Source organism: Acromyrmex echinatior, chromosome 7 (genome assembly GCF_024713525.1).
Source record: "Acromyrmex echinatior isolate Ae372 chromosome 7, ASM2471352v2, whole genome shotgun sequence".
NCBI classification, from domain to species: Eukaryota; Metazoa; Arthropoda; class Insecta; order Hymenoptera; family Formicidae; genus Acromyrmex; species Acromyrmex echinatior.
The window spans coordinates 5,625,091-5,646,045 of NC_141858.1; the positions used below are offsets into that span (position 1 = coordinate 5,625,091).

Here is a 20,955-nt window from a genome sequence, read left to right on the forward strand (position 1 = left end):
AGAAAAATTTTCTCTTATGTTTCATTGAAATTAGGTTTACGTATTTACGTGAGCTTGGAACAAAGATCATTTTTTATGGGAATGGCTGCAAATGGGTGAGAAACGTAATATTCATAGATTTCCGGAGATTTTTATTATGTATTGTAGCATAGTGCACATCACAGTTAATACTTATTATCGAGACTTTACTGCTAGTCGCTTTTTTGTTGTTCAAAATAAAAATGCGATATAAAAAGATACAGGAAAATTGAATCTCGCTTAGCGCAACCTCCCATCCGTATATCACTAGAGTGAAGTAATTCCGAGGTGAAGGACGTTGTATTACTCCTAAAATGACGCATACTGCTATTACTCAAAAGAACCAGAAAAAATTGTTCCTCCTCCATCGCGAAGAGAAATTATCTCTTAAATGCCATTGGGGGTCCAAAAGACCTCAAGACTTTTTCAATCGTATATACATTTTATAATCCCGCTGTAAATCAAACTTTTGACTTCATCTACCGTTAGTTTAAATCCCCAGTCGAAACTACCAGTCGAAAAGTTCGCGGCAAGTCGGTCTCTGTATAGCAACCGAACAGGAACAACGCATTTCAAGATGAAATACAAAATACTCCAGTGTATTATTTACATTGTATTGTGTAAAGTAAGAATCGAAGCGATTTTTTTATTCACGTGTTTGTGTAAATTTCATCATTTTAAATTGTAAATACAATATTACTGTGCGCGCTATAAAATTTTTTTAGTATTGTAATTATAACTTTTTCACAAATAATTAGATAGAGTATAATTTGTAGGGTACATGTACCGGCTCATAAAACCGGATATCGGATATCCAGACAGAATGTAACATCGGATATCCGATATCCGCTCGAATATCCTAGAAGGCGATTTCTTCGAGTTGGATATCTAACATTTTCCTGATACCGGATTCGAAGAAAATGGCTTCCAAAAAAAATCCTTTAGAAAGAAAAAGATTATAATTTTGCAACAATATATAACATATTACAGCATCATAAATACACATACTTGTTTCTAAAACATTTAATAAGAAAGAAAAAAATCGACAATTTAATGATGAACAAATTCAACCGGATATATTCCCTACTAATGATATCTGGTTATCCGGACACATAGTAAAAAAAGTACCGGATAATATCGAATACCGGATACTTTCCAGATATCCGGTGCATGCCTAATAATTTGCCTTCGTGAGATAAGCACCGCGTTTATTTTTGCGTCAAATGTTCGGGACTAAAATAAAATCAATGTTTATATGTTTTTGTAATATTTTTACATACTTTTGTAATTACGTGCCCAAAAATATTTTTTTCATAATTTTTTTACCAAACCTTATATTACGTCAAATAAATCATTAATTATGTTTTTTCTTTCTCTAAAATTTCCCCATTTATTTCACAAAATAAATACCTTTTTTAGAATATCCAGTATTGGACTTAGCTAAAAAAGACTTATCTAAAAAAATACTATCTCAGGAGTACAATCCTAAATTTTTAGCGAAAAATATTAAAAATTAAAAAAAATATACGATTTATTTGTTTAAAGAGAATATGCTTCTTAAATTTTAACTAATCTTTTTTTTAGTATATTTACAGTAAAATTTCACTATAACTGCAATTATCTTTTAAAAGCTTTGAGGTGTTCCAAACAAATTTTCAAAGCAAAATATTGAAAATTCTAGGAATAGTATACACTTTTTCACGTTAGGGTCCAACTAACTGGCATTTACGTGTTTTTTTGATGTGTGACATTTAAAGGTTAAACTCGAAGTCGGATTCCAAGTATCGAAGTATTTATTGGGATAACTGCGCCAGCTAACTAGTAGTTGCTTATTAGCTCCTCATGTCCTACGCTTTATCATACGATCAACGATAAACTGTTCTTCCTATAAGTTTTTCTCAACTCAAACTAATTCTGGCTCATATCATGACTGCTTTTCGTGCAGTCGTGATATGTCTCCGACTTGTCCTCGTCGTGGATGCAAATTTTCCGTTTGTTGATAACGAGAGTTGATAACCAAATGCGAGAAACCACTGATTGATTTATCCCAAGTTATCTTGCAACATAAGATTGAGTGAAACCTTTTCTTATGAACTCAATAATCTGTGCACGTTAAATTTGATTTAATAGTCGCATTTTGAAGTTCTCACACTGTCCTATTAAAAGAAAAACTAAGCAATACGTTTCTTCGGATGGTATATACAACACGAAAATGAGTAGAAAGTATTTTCAAACTGTACTATTGCACACAAATATTATGAATGATTGTCACAGACATTGGCGACATTCGGTACAGTATAAAATTTAAACTACTCCCATGATGTAACGCGCTGCGAGACTAGCACTCTGAGTGCAGAGACTGCTATGAATCAATTAGACTCTTTCCACATCCTGCAATGAGTCCTGATTTGAACCCCATAGAACACATATGGGACATAATGGCTTGTAGATTATGAAATTTTACAAGACAACCTGTCAGTTTCGAAGACACAAATCCTAGTTCAAATCTGGAATGGAATTCCGTAAGAAGAAATTAGGACTTGTATTAACATGAGGAATCGGCTGCAAGAAGTAATTGAGTGGAGGTAACACACATTACTGAAATTTACGCACACTGTGCAAAATCCGACAGCAATCTCATCGTAGTGCATATCAGGTAATGATAATGTCGATATATGAAAAAATAGTAAAAAATACAAAGGTAACTTTAAGGTGCTGTAACTTTGCGAAAAAAAATTGCAGCGATTCGTTTTTTCTCTAAATTAAAGAAGAAAGTTTGAACTTTATGCCGTTGCATACGACATTCCCTAAAAAAATTTTACAAAATCCGTGCATTCTGTTAAACTTTACAATATTCAATATGACAAACACACCCTTATATTTTTGAGAGTTACAATGGCAGGGATGCATCAAACTTAAAATCTGATCATAACATCTTAAAGAAAAGATTTCAACTTCATTTCTTTAATTTAAAAAAAAAAGGTTATCCTACGATAATTTTTCGCAAAGTTATCATTAGCCAAAATTGGCTAATTTTTGCTCACAATTTTTGTATGCCATAATTTTTTTGAGCAGTGTATATATGCATGTATATATATATATATATAATATATATATATATATATATATATATATATAAAATATATATATATATATAAAATATATATATATATATAATATACATATATATAAAATATTCTTGAGACTTTCTATATAAAGATTATGCGTTTCGCGGGTTTCCTCAGTGTCCAAATCCATTCTTGGAACGACGTTTCGTGAATCTTGCAGTCCACATCAGGGCGAGGAGCAACCTGATACTGAGCTGTTCCTCCTGATACTGAGGTCATTCCTTTTTGTTGATTGTATGCCGTTAGTTCCACTATATGTATATCACGTTTTCTTTTATTATTATATCAATTACCTGACAGATGGCGTGAGCACCCTCCTCGTACTAACCTAACCTTTTTTTTTATTATTGTTCGCACACGCCAGAAACCAAGCTCTGTCTTTTATCTTATTCAGTAACAAAGAAAAAATCCCAATAGGTTATGGGCCCAGGAGTGTGAACGGCTATAATAATAAAAAAAAAGGAGAGTGATAGTGTGCAAGGAAGACAGAGGTCCAAGTAACATCGCTTGAATCTGCAAGGATGGAAATAAACTTGAAGTCTGTTACGCAACTGAACTCAAGCAGTTACGTTGGTTAGCGTTTTGAAATTCAGGCTCATCTCGAAGCAAACGATGTGTTTGATGTGGCTGATGGATCGAGAGAGCAACCAACGGATACCACACTGGCTGATTGGAAAAAGAAGGACGCCTTGGCGAGGTCTTTGTTAAGTAAATCTCTGGATGATGCACATTTTAATTTGGTGGTCGCCTGTAAATCATCCGCTGATATGTGGAAGACTCTCGTGGGACATTATGACGAGGTTTCAAACATGACGAAGCTAGCTGCATTGGAAGCATACAACGACTATCACTGGAAAGACGATATGACTGTGACGTCGTATATTTCAGGGCTTATGCTCATTGAAAATAAGCTCAAGGCGCAAAAATTAAACATCGAAAAGGAAATGATTATTACAAAAATTGTTCGTGGTCTACCGCAAAAGTTTGATAACTTCAAGCAAGTATGGCGGATTTGTCCTACGAAGGACATTACGGTGGAACAATTACAAGCAAAACTGTTAGATGTCGAACGTGACGTTAACGTGACGTCATCCGGAAATCATGGTGTAGCGTTATCTGGTCAGAAAGATCAGAAAGACCGAGAAGTTTTCAAAGGTAAGAAGAAAGCAGGCTGGAAAAAGGACCGAAAGAAGCTACAATGTCACAACTGCAAAGGTTTTGGACATTTTGCTCGTGACTGCCCATCCGAGAAGAAAGACACGAGCTCAGAAGGACGTTCGTCTAGCAATCGTGTGGCAATGCCAGCAAAACAACAATTAGGAGATATTGATGAGTGGATCGGTGATTCAGGTGCGTACAGCCATATTACTCGTAATAGTGATTGCTTTGTAGAATCAAAGGCATTGGATCCTCCGGAAGAAGTAAAAATAGGGGATGGCAGGATTCTAATGCGACGGCTATTGGCAAAATAAATGTAACAGTCCATAACGGTAAAGAGTGGGTGCCGAGATGTCTCAAGGATGTAAGGTTAGTTCCTGATTTTGGACCATTCAATCTTTTCTCTATTGTAGCCACGACTGACCTTGGTTACGAAGCACTTTTTAGTAAGTCAGAGGTTGTTGTAAAGAATTCAAAAGGCGAGGTGATTGTCCGTGGTATTAAAAAAGGACACTCGACGTATCGAATGCTGATCAAAGTCGAGAAACCAGCTAAGGTTTGCACGGCTCAGAAGGAGATCTCCGCATCATGGGAAACTTGGCACCGTCGACTTGGACATGCAGGAAAAAACAAGGTCAAAGCTCTATTAGAATCTAAAGGATATTGTGCAACTGGAAAAGAAGATTTCTTCTACGAAGCCTGTATTTTTGGAAAAATGACCAAAGGACCATACAAGGAAATCATTAATAAGGATTTCAAGCCAGGTGCAAAAATTCACTGCGACCTTAGTGGGAAGGTTTCAATTGAATCGGCAGGTGGTTGCAAATATTTTGCTGTCTTTGTTGACGAGAGCTCAGGATACAAGAAAGTTGCCATGCTGAAAAAAGAGGAACTTGTCGAAGAATTCAAGAAAGTGATTCAGGAAGTCAAGGAAGAGACGGGTCATCCAATTGAGATTTTGCGGACTGATCAAGGCACTGAATTCATTGGTACATCATTTCAAGATCTTCTGAAGGAACATAAAATCAAGCATGAGATGAGTGTTGAGTATACACCACAGTCGAACGGTATGGCCGAACGTGCCATTCGATCTCTTACAGAAAAGGCTCGATCTTTACTTGCAGATGCAAACTTGCCAAAGTTTATGTGGGCCGAGTGTGTCTCGACTACTTGTTATCTGTCCAATCTCGTCGCCACTCGTGATCTAAAGAAGACATCGTATGAACTCTGGCATGGGAAGGAGCCGTCCATTGAGCATCTGCGTGCATTCGGTTGTGATGTTTTTGTGCACATCCCAAAACCGAAGCGAAATAAGTTCGACAAGAAAGCTCGAAAAGGTCAGCTGATAGGTTACGGACCGAGTACGAAGCTGTATCGAGTTTACTTTCAGGATCTTCAAGATGTTCGCATCGCACGTGATGTAAAATTCAATGAAGGAAAGCAAAATTCTTTCTATGTAGAAGACGAGATAAAATCATTATCCACCAATGACGAAACTTATGAAGTCAAAGAAAATGATTCTACTGAGATTGTAAATGAGATCGTTAAAGTATCTACTCATCCGAAGTCAACAAATGTACGCAAACCCAGTGGACCTTTAACCATGAAGCTCCGAAATCGTAGCATCATCATTGAGAATGTTCCTGACGAGAAGCAACAAGGAGGGCATGAAGTCCTGATGGCGTTAAACATGGAAGAACCCAAGACAGCAAGAGAGGCTCTTGAGGGTAAGGACTCCACCGGATGGCAAATGGCTATGCAAGATGAACTCGATTCCTTCGCGAAAAATGATGTGGTTGAGACATGTCTTGCCATCAGGAAAGAATGTTATTGACACAGGCTGGGTATTGAAGATCAAACGATATCCAAATGGTGAAATCAACAAGCTAAAGGCTAGAATTGTTTGCCGTGGATACAGTCAAAAACGCGGGATTGATTTTACCGAGACATTCGCATCTGTAGTTCGTATGGATTCAATTAGAATTTTGTTAGCTATTGCAGCTCATGAGAAGCTGGTGATCAAGCAATGCAATGTCAAGTCGGCATTTCTCTACGGAGACATCGAGGAAGAAATTTATGTGCGACCTCCTGATGCAGTAGACATTGATGATGGAAAAGTTTGGAAATTAAAAAAATCGCTCTATGGTCTGAAGCAGTCACCTCGGAATTGGAACAAGAAATTTAATAAGCTTGTCACAACCTTCGGTTTGATTCGTTCTATAGCTGATCCTTGCATATATTATGGAAATGGTCAGAAGGGGCGTTTGTTGTTGGCAATATATGTAGACGACATCCTCGTTGCTGGACAACCAGAAAACGTTGTGACTGAATTGCTAGATTTCATGAGGGCTGAGTTCGAGATAAAGATTGAAGAGCCAACCTGTTTCTTAGGTTTGGAACTAAATGTTGACTGAAGATCAGGACGTATTCGCGTAAATCAACAGGGATATATTCGTAATATGCTCGCCCGTTTTGGCATGGAAAATTGTAACAAAGCCCCTACTCCGGGAGAAGTCCAAATTAGGAAACATCAACTAACGAACGATGAAACATTTGGAGTTCCATTCCCTTATCGACAGGCTATTGGATGTTTACTATATGCAGCGACGCATACGAGACCAGATATCTCGTTTCAGGTTAATCATGCTGCTCGCGCTGTTGAAGCACCAACACCGTATAACGTGAAGGAAGTGAAAAGAATTTTCCGTTACTTAAAAGGCACAATGTCAGTAGGAATTCAGTTTGGTGAAGGTAAAAACGAAGTTGTTGGATATTGTGATTCAGACTATGCTGGATGTCCGGACACTGCTAAAAGTACTTATGGACATGTGTTCATATTAAACGGTGGACCAATATCCTGGGAATCACGGAAGAGCACGATTGTCGCTGACTCCACAACTGTTGCTGAATTGCAGGCTGCTTATGAAGCATCGAAACAAGCCATATGGATTAAAGATCTCATGAAAGAACTCATGACGTCTTCTGAAAAACCAATAATAATCTATTGCGACAATGAAGCGGCTGTTAAGCTATCAAAATCCGAGGAAATAAAGAAGAAAACCAAGCACGTCAATGTTCGCTTTAATTTTCTACGACAGACTGTTGGAGACAACAACGTGGAAGTTAAACATATTGCGGACACAGAGAACCCAGCGGACATGCTAACGAAGCCTCTACCCCATGCAAAGCTGCTCCATTGCTGTAACCTTCTTTTTATCGAGTGAGACTACGTCAAGAGGGGGTGTTGATTGTATGCCATTAGTCCCACTATATGTATATCACGTTTTCTTGTTTATTATTATATCAGTTACCTGACAGATGGCGTGAGCACCCTTCTCTCGTACTAACCTAACCTTTTTTTTTATTATTGTTCGCACACGCCAGAAACCAAGCTCTGTCTTTTATCTTATTCAGCAACAAAGAAAAAATCCCAATACTTTTTTATGTTACGCTACTTGTTGGAGTGATAAGGGGGAAAAAAGAGAATTGTGGGGGGGGGGGAAGGTGGGGTCAATCGGTCAGTTTTCAATAACTAGGAAAATGGTTTTCCATATTTTATTTATGTTGTAGCCATTATCTCTATTTAGATTGTTAGGATGTTTTTTTTTGTATCTTTATGGCTTCTCTATACTTTCTTGGAAAGTATGATGTTATGTTGGTTATTGTGGTCGTTTTGTCAAATAGTATTTGATGTCCTGTTTCGATGTTGTGTTCTGATAATGCTGATTGCGTGAGATGTTTTAACCTGATATCATGATGGTGTTCCTTTATCCATAGGTTGACCATTCTTCCAGTTTCTCCAATGTATATTTGCCCGCAGGAATAAGGTATTTTGTATACTTCTGCGGAGCTGAGTGAAGGTCTTTGATCTTTAGGATTTCTTAGGATTTGTCTTATCTTTTTGAGTGATTTAAAGATAGTTCGGATATTGTGTTTGTTTCATATCTTGTCAATCCAGTCTATTGTTCCTTTGACATATGGGAGCATGAATAGGATCCTTTCATCTAATTATATGTCAGAGAGCACACATTGTCATGTTTGCATATTTATTGATTGTTTTGATTATGTCTTTTTTGTCGTGTCCGTTTTTCTGTAAGGCTAATTTTAAGTGATTGAGTTCTATCTGTAGATGTTCTTTGTCAGAGATGGTGAAAGCTCTGTGTACAAGTGAATTGATTGCAAACTGTTTTTGTGCTGGGTGGTGGTGTGACTCGGCATGTAGGTATCTATCTGTATGTGTTGGTTTTCTATATACTTGATGACTTCAGGTACCGTCAGCTTTCTTAGAAACAAGAAGGGGTTTTCCGTTTTCTTCTATGTCTATAGTAAAATGGATATTTGGATGTTGGTTATTGAGGAAAATAAGAAATTCATGGAGTTCGGCTCTGCCATGTCTCCATATCACAAATGTGTCGTCTACATAACAGAACCAAACTTCTGGTTTGTTGAGCGTTTTCCTGAGAGCTTTGTTCTCAAAACGCTCCATGAAGATGTTGGCGATTACAGTAGAAATAGAAGAGCCCATTGCCGCTCCTGAAGTTTGTTCATAAAATTGATTGTTATAGGAGAAGTAAGTGGTTGTTAAGCAGTGCTCTATTAGCGGAATGAGATCGGAAGAGACTTTATGTGAGGACTTTATTATGTTTAATGTGTCTTTTATTGGGACTTGTGTGGAAAAGAATTCTACGTTGAAACTTACAAACAAGTCTGTGGAACGTAGTCAGATTTTTTGGATTTTTAAATTGAATTAATCATTATCAATCACTGCCGATTAATTATTTAATAGCGGCCGAAAACCGTGCGAAGAAACACATATTCTTGTTATACAATATACATTTTCGAAAAAACGTACACACACACAACACGCGTTTACCTGACGATAGCAAGCAGTCGACTGACTTTACTAATAAATCTATTAATTAATCACTATGGATCACTGTCGATTAATTGTTTGGCGATCGAAAACACACATTACACAACACGTGTTACTCGACGTGGCAAGCAGTGGCAAGCAGTCGCGCACTGATTTTATTGATTATAATTGAACAATCAAATGCACGCAAATTCACATGATCATAGTATAATCTGATTTATTGGATATTTACTTAATAGATTCATTTTATATTACGGGTTAATAAATTAGATTATTACGACCAAGAAAGATTCTTCATGAACTGAAGTATCGCTGTTCAACGTGAACGCATGATTAATTGAAGCGTCAACAAAAATTCAATGTGACAATTCCAATTGCAAACGATGAAAGATCAACGATGAAATAATGTTGCATGTATTCATTTTTTGCGGAGTTAATATTTCCCGCACGTTTCTCTCATTCTTTTCTCTTTTCACTTTGTCTTACGAGAAATGTTCCAGATAGAAACATATTAGTTGTCCTAAAAAAGGCGGATTACTTTTGATCATCTTAAAAAGAATGGATTGTTTTGAACTCTCTGAAACGGAAGAAAAAATTTTATAAAAAATGTTCAAAATGACTATCATTCATCATAATGCAGACTTGCATGCGTCTCAACAATTTCTTTGTACATTTTCCATAACATCCTCTTCGATAGCCCATACGGCATATTACAATCTTGTTTCTAGATCTTCTGCGTCTTCAGAAAGCATTTTATAAATTAACTCTTTGTAGTAATCGAAAAATAAATCCAGAGGATCTTTGAGGTCTGGAGATCTGTGAACCAACGTATTGGTCCGTACCGTCCCATCCACCGTCTCGGAAACTGTTCGTTCAAATAAGTTATCACATTTATGGCGTTATGTGGCCCAGTGCCGTTTTGCTAAAAAATTATTTTGTTCCTCTCTAGTAGTGAAATCTTCTAAAAAATCTGGCAAATTATTTCTTAAAAGTTCGACATATGTTACGCTGTTTAAAATATCTGAGAGAATAACGGGATCTAATATTTCAGTTCCCATAATTCTCGTCCAGATATTAATCTTCCAACGTGTTTGAAAGTTCCTCAATCGCGTAACTCTCGGATTTTCTTCACTCCATAAATGCATATTGTGAGAATTTAATATTCCTTCTCGTGTAAATAGCAATTCGTTGCTAAATATTACACAAGAAGGAAATCTGGGCTCTCGATCTACTTTTCTTAAAAAGTTTTCGCAAAATCTCCTTCTTAGAGGATAATCTTCTTCTCTCAAATATTGCACAGGGATATAATGAAGTGCGTGCAATTTTTCTTCTTTCAATATCCTTTGTATAGTTGAATACGATAAATCGATCAATAATCAGAATACTTTAGGTTTTTGTTCAAAAGCATGAATTATTCTTTCTTATTACGCAAGTTTCTTGCGGCACGTCCTCTGTCAGTGTCGTGTTTATTTAGAAGAACACTACCAGATTCATGCAATCTTCGGCTACTTGAAGTATGGTGGAAGCCGACGGATGTCTTTGTCGATGCGGATATAATTCCACATATTTTCTTTCAGTTAGTAAATGCCGTAGCTCTCGCCAAATGCGATCACCATATTGAAATATTCTTCATTTGAATATGCCATATCGTTGTCCTTCGCTTCTGATATTCGAGGGATTATTGATTCACGAATCGAATTTATATAATCCACGCGGGGGACCAAATCATGTCGCGTGTCGCGTCCGGTATTGCGATTCGGCCGAGGGAGCGTGGCGGGGAGCGGACCCCTCGTGTGGATCATATAAATTCGGGAACGATCGATTCGTGAATCAATCCCTCGAGTATCAAAAGTGAAGGACAACGATATGGCATATTCAAATGAAGAATATACGAATGAATAATGGATCGAATAGATATACAGTTGTGCGTGATTATTTAAATTTATTAAAAGAAACATTTAATTGTTTGCAAGTCGACTGTTTGGAATTCTATCGGAAAATTTATCGGAATTCCGGCCTATCTCATGGAGATTTGGAATTATTAAATCTTGACATGCTAAGTAAAAGAGTGAATGACTGAGTGATTGACTGAGTGAGTGAGAGAGAGAGAGAGTGAGTGAGTGAGTGAGTGAGAGAGAGAGAGAGAGTCTTGCATTTTTAATTTGAGACGATATTTCTTTTTTAAAAATGTACTAATATGTGTGCGCGTACTATTGTGAAATCATCAAGTTAATCATAGCAATCGTCTCGCGTAAGCACCCGCGTCTGACGGTGAATGCATCGTCCTTGCCTATCTCTTATACGTAGGCTGCTGGAAAAGTTTCTGCAATCTAATACTTCTAGTGGCGCCAATCTGCTATTATCATATCCGTAAAATTAGATGTTTTTTAACCTATAATTCAGTTGATAGTTTGTACTCAAGCTAACTAGTTTTGTTTGCATAGTATTTTAAAAGAAGTTATTTTGTGAGAAAATAGAAATTTCCCATAAAAATTTTCGGGCAATAATTTTTTACGATTACAAATATAATCTAACTTCGAAACAATGCATCGATCACTACATTTAGCTTTTGGGGATGAAGCACCATCCAATAGGATTGTTTATAATTGGTTTGCCGAATTCCAGCGTGGAATCTTTTTTTGTGACGAATTCCGTGAAGGTCGTTCATCCACGTCTGTTGTTGCCACTAATGTTAATGCTGTACATGAAATGATTGAGCGAGACCAGTATATGATATACCGCGAGATTCAGGCATCCTTAGGTATTGACATGAAAGCAATACGATTTTGCATGATCACTTGAACGTACGGAAACTTTGTAGTCATTGGATCCCACACAATTTAACCGAAGCTCAAAAACAGGCTCGTTAAATGGAGCAAAGAAATGTTCAAGAAATTCAACCGAGGTCGATGAAATTTGGTCTACAACATCGTTACTGCGGACGAAACATGGATCTATTCGTATGAGCCCGAAAGTAAACAACAATCCACTGTTTGGGTATTTCAAAATGAATCGAAACCAACAAAAGTTGTTCATTCACGCAGTGCTGCCAAATGATTGCTTGTTTTTTCAGTTTTACCGGACATGTGACAACCGTGGCTTTAGAAGATCAAAGGACTGTAAATACTGATTGGTATACAACAATTTGTTTGCCAGAAGTCATAAATGAATTGCGTAGAACAAACCGAAATCGCATCATCCTTCATCATGACAACGCCAGCTGTTACACAACACGTCAAACCGTTGATATTTTTATCCAGTAAAAATGTCGAATTGATGATTTATTTTCCGTATTCACCTGATTTATTACCTAATGACTTCTTTTTGTTCCCAAACATTAAAAAGAAGATGCGTGGTGAGTGATTTGAGTCGCCTGAAGCAGCTGTTGAAACATTTCGTACACTGATTTCTGAGGTTACAGCCTCAGAGTGGAAAAAATGCTTCGAAAATTGGTTCGAGTGTATGTAAAAATGTATCGAACTTAAAGGCGAATACTTCGAAAAACAATAAAACCATTTACCGAATTTTACATATTTTTTTTCATATTGTTTGCAGAAACTTTTCCAGCAACCTACTTATTTGACCCGTGATTCACTTTTCTCAAAAATTAAGCATTGGACATAATTTTCAAAGAGGAAAAATCGTCTCAGAATTAACTCTAGAATACGATTTTAAGGACAGAAGTTTGTTTTAAACCACCTTGTATATATATATATATATATATATACAGGGTTGGCCATATTCGACGGAAAGATCTGGCAATGACAGAGATGTTAGATCGAGTAGAAAAAAAAATGTGTTTTTTTCCCATGATTGAAAAAAAAACATTTTTCCGTTGAATATGGCCAACCCTGTATATATATATATGTGTGTGTGTGTGTGTGTGTGTGTGTGTGTGTGTGTGTGTGTGTGTGTGTGTATATGTCCAGGAGCAGTCTGCGGCACTTTTCTCATTTTGTATTGGCAGATTCCAGGACATTTGACATTTTCCAGGACTGTTTTGGAAAAAAATTATACCCTGTTGTTCCAGGACTTCCTGGAATCTGCCTTACGAATATAATGGCATTACGAGTCTGTACATCCAGATATATGTGTAGTCAGCAACTAAAAGGTCACAACACTATTTATTAATGAATTTCTGAATGCGGCCTACACACTTATCGAGCGGTTTTTATTCATGAATCCATAAGTAAGAATCATTTGGTAAACAGGTTACATTACAAAACTCATCAAAAACAAAGTGTCGTGAGCTTTCATCCCCTGATTATACGTACATCTGAATGTATAGATCCGGAATCTGCCATTATATTTGTATGATAGGTTCCTATTTGTATAGGATGTCTTGGAAACTACTACAAAAGATATTTACAATACAAATATATTACCTTTGATACCTAATTTTTAACAAATTCAGTCTTTAATAACCCTTATAGAAAGTTGCGCAATTTAATTAGATATTCAATCAGTTACTATCTAATATTATTGATTTCTCATAAAATACAAAATACTACATAGCAATTACAAAATTGGTTAATTATTCTGTAGAGGCAGTAACTTTAGTCGAGAAGTAACTTTATACTAAGGCGTATAATTTTGCTTATACCGTTTTTTTCCGAAATTCGAGGCTTTATTGTAAAAAACTGGTTATACATTTATGATTCAAAGTATTGTCCATTGCTGGCCACTACTTTCTCCCATCTTTCGGCAGCATACGAATCCGCGAAAAAACTGGTCATCTTTTGAGGCGATCCACGAATCGATCCAATTTTTTACTTCTTCATAAGACCAGAAGTGCTGGATCAGCCAGGTCGTGTACCATTGATCGAAACAAGTGATAGTCAGAGGGAGCAACGTCTGGAGAATACGGCGGGTGGGGTAGGACTTCCCATTTCAACGTTTCCAAGTATGTCTTGACCACTTTCGCAACATGGGGTCGAGCATGCAAAATCACTTTATCATGTCTCTCGTTGTATTGCGGCCGTTTGTCTTTCATCTCGGTTCAAACGCATCAATTGCGTTTGATACTGATCGCCTGTGATTGTTTCAGTCGGTTTTAACAGCTCATAATATACTACGCCAAGCTGGTCCCACCAAATACAGAGCATGATCTTGGAGCCGTGAATATTCGGTTTGGCCGTCGACGTGGAAGCATGGCCGGGAACTCCCCATGATTTTCTGCGCTTGGGGTGATCGTAATGAACTCATTTTTCGTCCCCAGTCACAATGCGATGCAGAAATCCCTTCCGTCTTTGCCTTTCAAACAGCTGTTCACAAGCAAACAAACGCCGTTCAACATCTCTCGGCTTCAACTTGTACGGCACCCAATTTCCTTGCTTCTGAATCATTCCCATGGCTTTGAGACGTTTTGAAATGGCTGGTTGAGTTATTCCTAATGATCGTGCCAATTCTTTTTGATTTTGACAAGAGTCTTGATCAAGTAATGCCTTCAATTCTGCATCTTCGAAAATCTTCTCTCTTCCACCGCTATGCTGGTCTTCGACGTGAAAATCATCGTTCTTGAAGCGTTGAAACCACTTATGACACGTTCTTTCACTAATAGCGGCTTCACCATAAATATTTGAGAGCATTCGATGAGCCTTAGCCGCAGATTTCTTCATATTGAAGCAGAAAATTAAAACCTCTCGCAAATGACAAGAATTTGGCTCGTAAACTGACATTTTCAATCGAGAATAACTTTATGATGCAGACACAAATCGACTAATGTTTCTATGGGGTTATGTTGACAGATGCCCAAGTTTATTGTGTGACGTCTATGATCTATTTATTTCGATCACCACTTACCGCTAAAGCCATCTATACGAAAAAGGTATAAGCAAAGTTATACACCTAATAGGATTAAGTTTAAGATGTGTATACTTTATTTGTAGAATAAAGACAGAAATGAATGCGATAGTTTACAGTAAAACCAGTGGCATGGCGGGTTAGTCTAAAGAATATATAAGTGTTATGGATTGCAGTTAGATGGCGTCACTTTTTGGTTCTTAATTTGAATGCTCTTCCTCAATCATCGCTGGAAAGTATCTGTTATCCAGTTCCTCTTGATAGTTTGCGTAGCCTCACGTGTTTTGTAAGCATATCTGTAAGCATATCTTCACTCGCACAATATTCAAGCAAAATAATGTTGCCATTACTTAGGTCCTTTATGAAATAGTATTTGGCGTCGATTTGCTTCGATCATCGTATTGGCGATCGATATGCTTCAATCTCTTACTGAATTTTTGGTTGTTGGCTAATTTAATGCAGCTTGAATTGTCTACAAATTTTCCGGCAGCTTCACGTTTTCTTGAAAACCCTTTAGCAATTTCGTTAGCCACAACATTTTTTAACATCGCTCAGCACTATGTATTCCGCTTCAGATGATAGTGCTACACAAAATTGCCTTCTGCAAACCCAACTAATTGTGCTTCTATAATACTTGAATAAATATCCGATGTTTGATTTCCTGTCCTTCTTGGATTCTGCAATTTGCGTAGTTCATTAATTTCCTTTTCCTTTTGATCATTTCTTTCGAGCTTAAGTTTATAATCTGCCTATATTTGAGATACCTTGCAGTTCTCCTTGTTGCTGTTTGCGTCGGATTATTTAATTTTTTTTTATTATATTATACTTACTTTACTTTATTGCGATGTGATTAGCTTTTATGTGTGGATGTAGCTATATATAAAATAAATTCAATTAGACTCTGAAAATTTTTGTTATCTTACAGTAATAATCCTTGAAACTTTCATATCTTACACTTAACTATATTTGATTCTTTCCTATCATCCTTGAATCCATAGGTTTCTAGAATTTTACATATGTGTTTCTTTTGATGTATGCAATAAATTCCTTGTCGGTCCATTTATATCTGAATTTCTGAGTATTTTTTAATCCTTCTAAGTTTAGTTAATGTATATGAATATTTGATAATGCCTTTTCCAGCTTGATTATTTTTTCTGTTCTGTTAGACGCTATTATTATATCATCTACATAAATTCTACGTCACGTAATCTATTTCTAATGTCTTTATCATGTTTTATATAAAGACATGTATCAACTTTGCCTTGTGTATAACCTAATTTTATTAGTTTATCCGAAATATATTTGTTCCATAGGTGTGCTTACTGTTTTAAACCGTAAAGACTTTTGTTTAATTTTAATACGTGCTTTTCTTTACTATTGACTTTATATTTTTTAGGTTGTTCCATACATATTATTTCTGTTAAAAATGTATTTTTTATATCGTGCTGTACCTGTAATTTGTCTCTGCCTGCTATGGTTAATAGAATCCTCAGTGTCGTTTGCTTGACCACTGGTGCGAAAACTACCTAATGATTTATACCATATTCTTGATTGTAACCAAGTGCGACTAATCTTGCTCTACGGCGAACTATATTTCCTTTTTCATCTCTTTTAAGCTTAAACATCCACTTGAATCCTAATATAATTTTTCCGAAAGTTTTACTAACTTCCATGTCTTATTTGTAACCAATGACTTATATTCCTCGTCAAGAGCTTTCTTTCAATTATATTTACTCTTTCCTGCAAGCGCTTCCTCGATTGTTTTCGGCTCGTCACTTGTATGCATAATCATTCCTACAAATTCATCAAATCTTAGTGGTGGAACTCCTTTATTCTTGTGCTTTGATACTCTTCGTGGTATTTCCGTTATGTCTGGTTCTTCTGTTAGTTGTTTTGTCTTCTCCTTTTCCTTTTCAATCTGTGTCTTTTCTTCTGTAGTTGCATGTTCTTTTTTTCGGACGATATCTATTTTTGCTTTCAATTCTTTGCTTTTCTTTTCTTTACTTAACTCTTCCTATTTCTGTTTCTCATCCAGGAATATGACGTTCCTATTGATAGTTATTTTATTTGTTTCCGTAAAAGATAAATATGGTAGGTTAATGAGAGTCAGCAACGATTAAATATAAAGATTTTTAGAACACACGTCCGTATACGACAACGTGTCGACGAAAATGACAATCATACACATGCAAAAGAATGACTTTAATTTACGTTCAAATACAAAAGAACTGCATCGTACCTATGTAGCGATGCTTGAAAATTTCTCTCGAGTTATATAGTAAGTTGTTTAGATTTATAGTTTATTAATTTAATTTGACAAAAGTTTTATTAGTTGACGAAAATGTAACATGAAATTTTAACGAAATATATTTTATATTGAATTTTTTCTTTTTTTTTTATAATGTAATTCTTTCTTTTACAATTCTAATAATTTTGACAGTTTTTAATTATTATACAATGATTTATTGCGGTTCGTATCGATTTGACTTAATAACAATATACATGTGTTTTAATCTTTATAATTGTAAATTTGCCTTAATGTTTACTGTGTGATCTCTTACTTCGAGAATAGTTCATATCTGAGTGATACATCATCGAACACAGACGTGTGTTCTAAAAATTTGTGCTCTTTATATTTGATTTTAGTATTTCTACTTTTAACATTTTAATATGTTCAACAAAGCTTCAGTGCAATGCTTCATGTTCCGTGATGGTAAGTCATTTAAATTGTTTACGCATATATTACGCTAATAAGATGTTTTTTAAAAAAATGTCAGATTAATAATGCTGCATTTTTGTCAATTTGCGAATGACTTAAACATTATGGACAAGTGAGCTAATTATACTTGTATCATTCTTGCTGAAGAGGACTCCAAAGAGAGTCGAAACGTTCAAAATAAAGAAGATATCAATCTAACATCTAATTACTGATTGTTCACTAAATAATTGCGCCGTTTATCGTTGCTGACTCTCATTATTATATAATATTTATCTTTTTGTATTGTTTAAAATTCGAGAGTCCTAATATAATTATTGCTATTGTTTATTTGTTTTTTTATCTATAATATTAACCCGAATGCTTTTAATTGATCAATGTATCCTACAAAGTGCAGTCTCCTTGCTTTGTTATCTAATTTGCGCCTTAGCTCATCTGAAACCTTTACATATACTTCGTATCCGAATATATGAATATCCTTCAAATTCGGTTTCTGAAAAACCATTTTTCATATGGTGTGATGGTATTAGATTTCGTTGGCAATCTATTTTGCAAGTAATTAGTTATGGCCCCAATATTTTTTGCCCTAATCCATTGTCAACGATCATACACTTGGCCATTCCAATCAAATACCTGTTTTTTTCATTCGGCCTTACCATTTTGTTGTGGTGAAAAGGGTGCCGTAAATTCCTTCTTCTTAATACCTTCCTTCTTAAGATAATCTATCAGCTGCTTGTTACATATTCCTTGCCGCGATTCAACCTTAATATTTTGGGCTTGTTACTGAATTTAGTCTTGACTGCTTCGATGTACTCCTTGATATATTTGAAGACCTCCGATTTGTGTGCTAGTAAAAACACTTCTGTAGCTGTCGTAGTCGATCATTGTTAATACATATCTCTTGTTACCTGGCGTGATTGTTTGCATAGGATTGCAAAGATCATTATGTATAATCTCAAGAATATCCTCTGTTTGTCTGTTTGTCATTCTTGGGAAAGATCCTATTCAATTTCCCTTGAATGCAGTCTTCGCATACTTCTTTAATTCCACAGTTTTGTATTGTAATACCGTGTGTTATATTTTCTTTGACTAGTCTCTTGATTGCGTCCGGATCTCTGTATCCTAGTTCCCTGTGCTATGCGTAAATAATTTGTCACAATGTGTTTTCATTGACAATAAAGCTTTATGTTCCATTCTAAGTTTATACAGATTTCCTGTGTTTTCTGCTGTGACAATTATCTTCTTACTTTTCAGTATGTTGTATAATTTTTCTTTAAATTATATTGTAAATCCGTTTTTCGTAACTTTCTTTACTGATAACAAGCAACTATTTTGTAAAGCTGGTATGCATAGGACATTTTTCAATGTAATTGTTTTCATGGTATTATCGTTGTGACAGTTGATTCGTTCACGATACACATTATCTTGATTACTCCTTTTCATTTGCTACAGTGACTTTATGAGGGCAAATCAATAAGTTTTTAGAAAAAACAGAGTAAAACACATTTTTTTTATCGATTCATTTCTTTTCTCAATATAGTCTCCTTTCAGCTCGATATACTTGATCCAATGATTCTTCAACTTTTTCAAGCCGTCCGAATAATATGATTTGTCCAATCCTTCAAAATAAATCTCTGTTTCGGCGATGAGCTGATCTCTGGTGGTGAATCTTTTTTCTCCGAACCATTTCTTCAGGATTTGGAAACAGGAATAGTCGCAGTCGGAGCTAAATCTGGCGAATATGCTGGATGAGGAAGCAATTCGTAACGGAATTCGTTGAATTTGATCATCGATGCCGGGCATGTGTGAACTTGCATTGTCTTGATGGAAGAGCACTTTCTTTTTCGCCAAATGGGGACGTTTTTTCTTTAAAATGTTGTTGAAACGATCCAATAAGGCTGCGTAGTAATCGCCATTGATCGTTTGCTTCGACGGAAGATAATCGATATGAATTATACCGCGTGCATCTCAAAACTGTGGCCTTTCCAACCGATTTCACCGTTTTCGCCTTCTTCGGAGCTAGTTCACTCGTTGAAGTCTATTGTTTTGACTGTTCCTTCGTCTCGGGTGTGAAGTAATGGATCCATGTTTCGTCTACAGTAATAAACCGCAGAAATTCATTTGGATTATGTTGAAACATTTTCAAATATCGTTTTGAAATCATCACAGTCGCGCTTATGATCTACAGTGAGCGAACGCGGCATCCATCTTGCCGAATAACTTTTTCATACCCAATTGTTTGTGCAAAATTGAAATCACTGTGCCATGTGATATGCCTGTGGCCTCAACAAGCTCGCGCATTTTCATCGATAAATCAAAACAATATCGTGGACTTTATCGATGATTTCTGACGTAGCAGCCTCAATTGGACATCCCGAACGAGGTGCATCACATGTGGATGTACGACCACGTTTAAATTCATTCAACCAATTGTATACAGTTGCAAACGCTGATGCAGATGTGCTATGAACATTATCCAATTTGGCTTTGATTTCTTTCGGCATTAAACCTTTCATATGTAGATGTTTGATCACTGCATGAAACTCGTTTTTTTCCATTTTGCAGAAAATATAAAGATTGTTCGCTTTAATCGTCTACAAAAAAATGAAACCACGCGATGAATTCCACTCAAAATTTAACAGTAATCGGCTGAAAGATGCTACTTGTCAAAAAGTAAGTGACATGACACTGCGAGTGCCCTCTGACAAATTTTCTAAGTACTTATTGATTTGTCCTCGTCTTTTATATTTCTGAATGTTTCGAAAAATTCTCTGTTATTGGTCATGTGACTTGTGGCGCCTGAGTCAACATACCATGATTTTCTTGAATTATTTTCACTATCTATATTAAAGTAAAGATTGTTTTTGTCCGCAGTTACTTTATTTACCTTTTTGCTTTTTTCTTTCTGTTTGAGATCGGTAATTCGGAAAAAAAATAAGAACTCTTTCGATCGACCGACAGTAATTGTTATTGAACGCACGCATAAGGTGAGCTCGTGATTTCATTTCGAGCCTGACCTTAATCCTCGTCAAAGTCAGGGATTCGTCGTTCTTTGGTCTTTTTAAAACAATTCGGTACACGCAAACAGGCACCGGCAACGGACAATCGAAAGTTCTAGAACAATTCAATTCGCGCACGCGAGTGCCGCGCTCCGACGAATACGTCACGCGCTGTCACCAATCCCACGTACGGATTTTCTGTCGCGCATGACTGTTACGTTGAACGTCATTAGAAAAGAATCCAAAGCGCCAATCAATTTT

General features: G+C 36.2%; 1 protein-coding gene and 1 pseudogene across 6 annotated transcripts in view; one reads left to right on the forward strand and one right to left on the reverse strand.

Moving 5' to 3' along the window:
• The window catches only part of LOC105144011 (uncharacterized), a 488,432-nt gene that overhangs the window by 166,820 nt on the left and 300,657 nt on the right, over positions 1-20,955 (reverse strand). The gene's annotated exons all lie outside the window — the stretch shown is intronic.
• LOC147909061 (uncharacterized) lies at positions 6,764-7,528 on the forward strand (annotated as a pseudogene).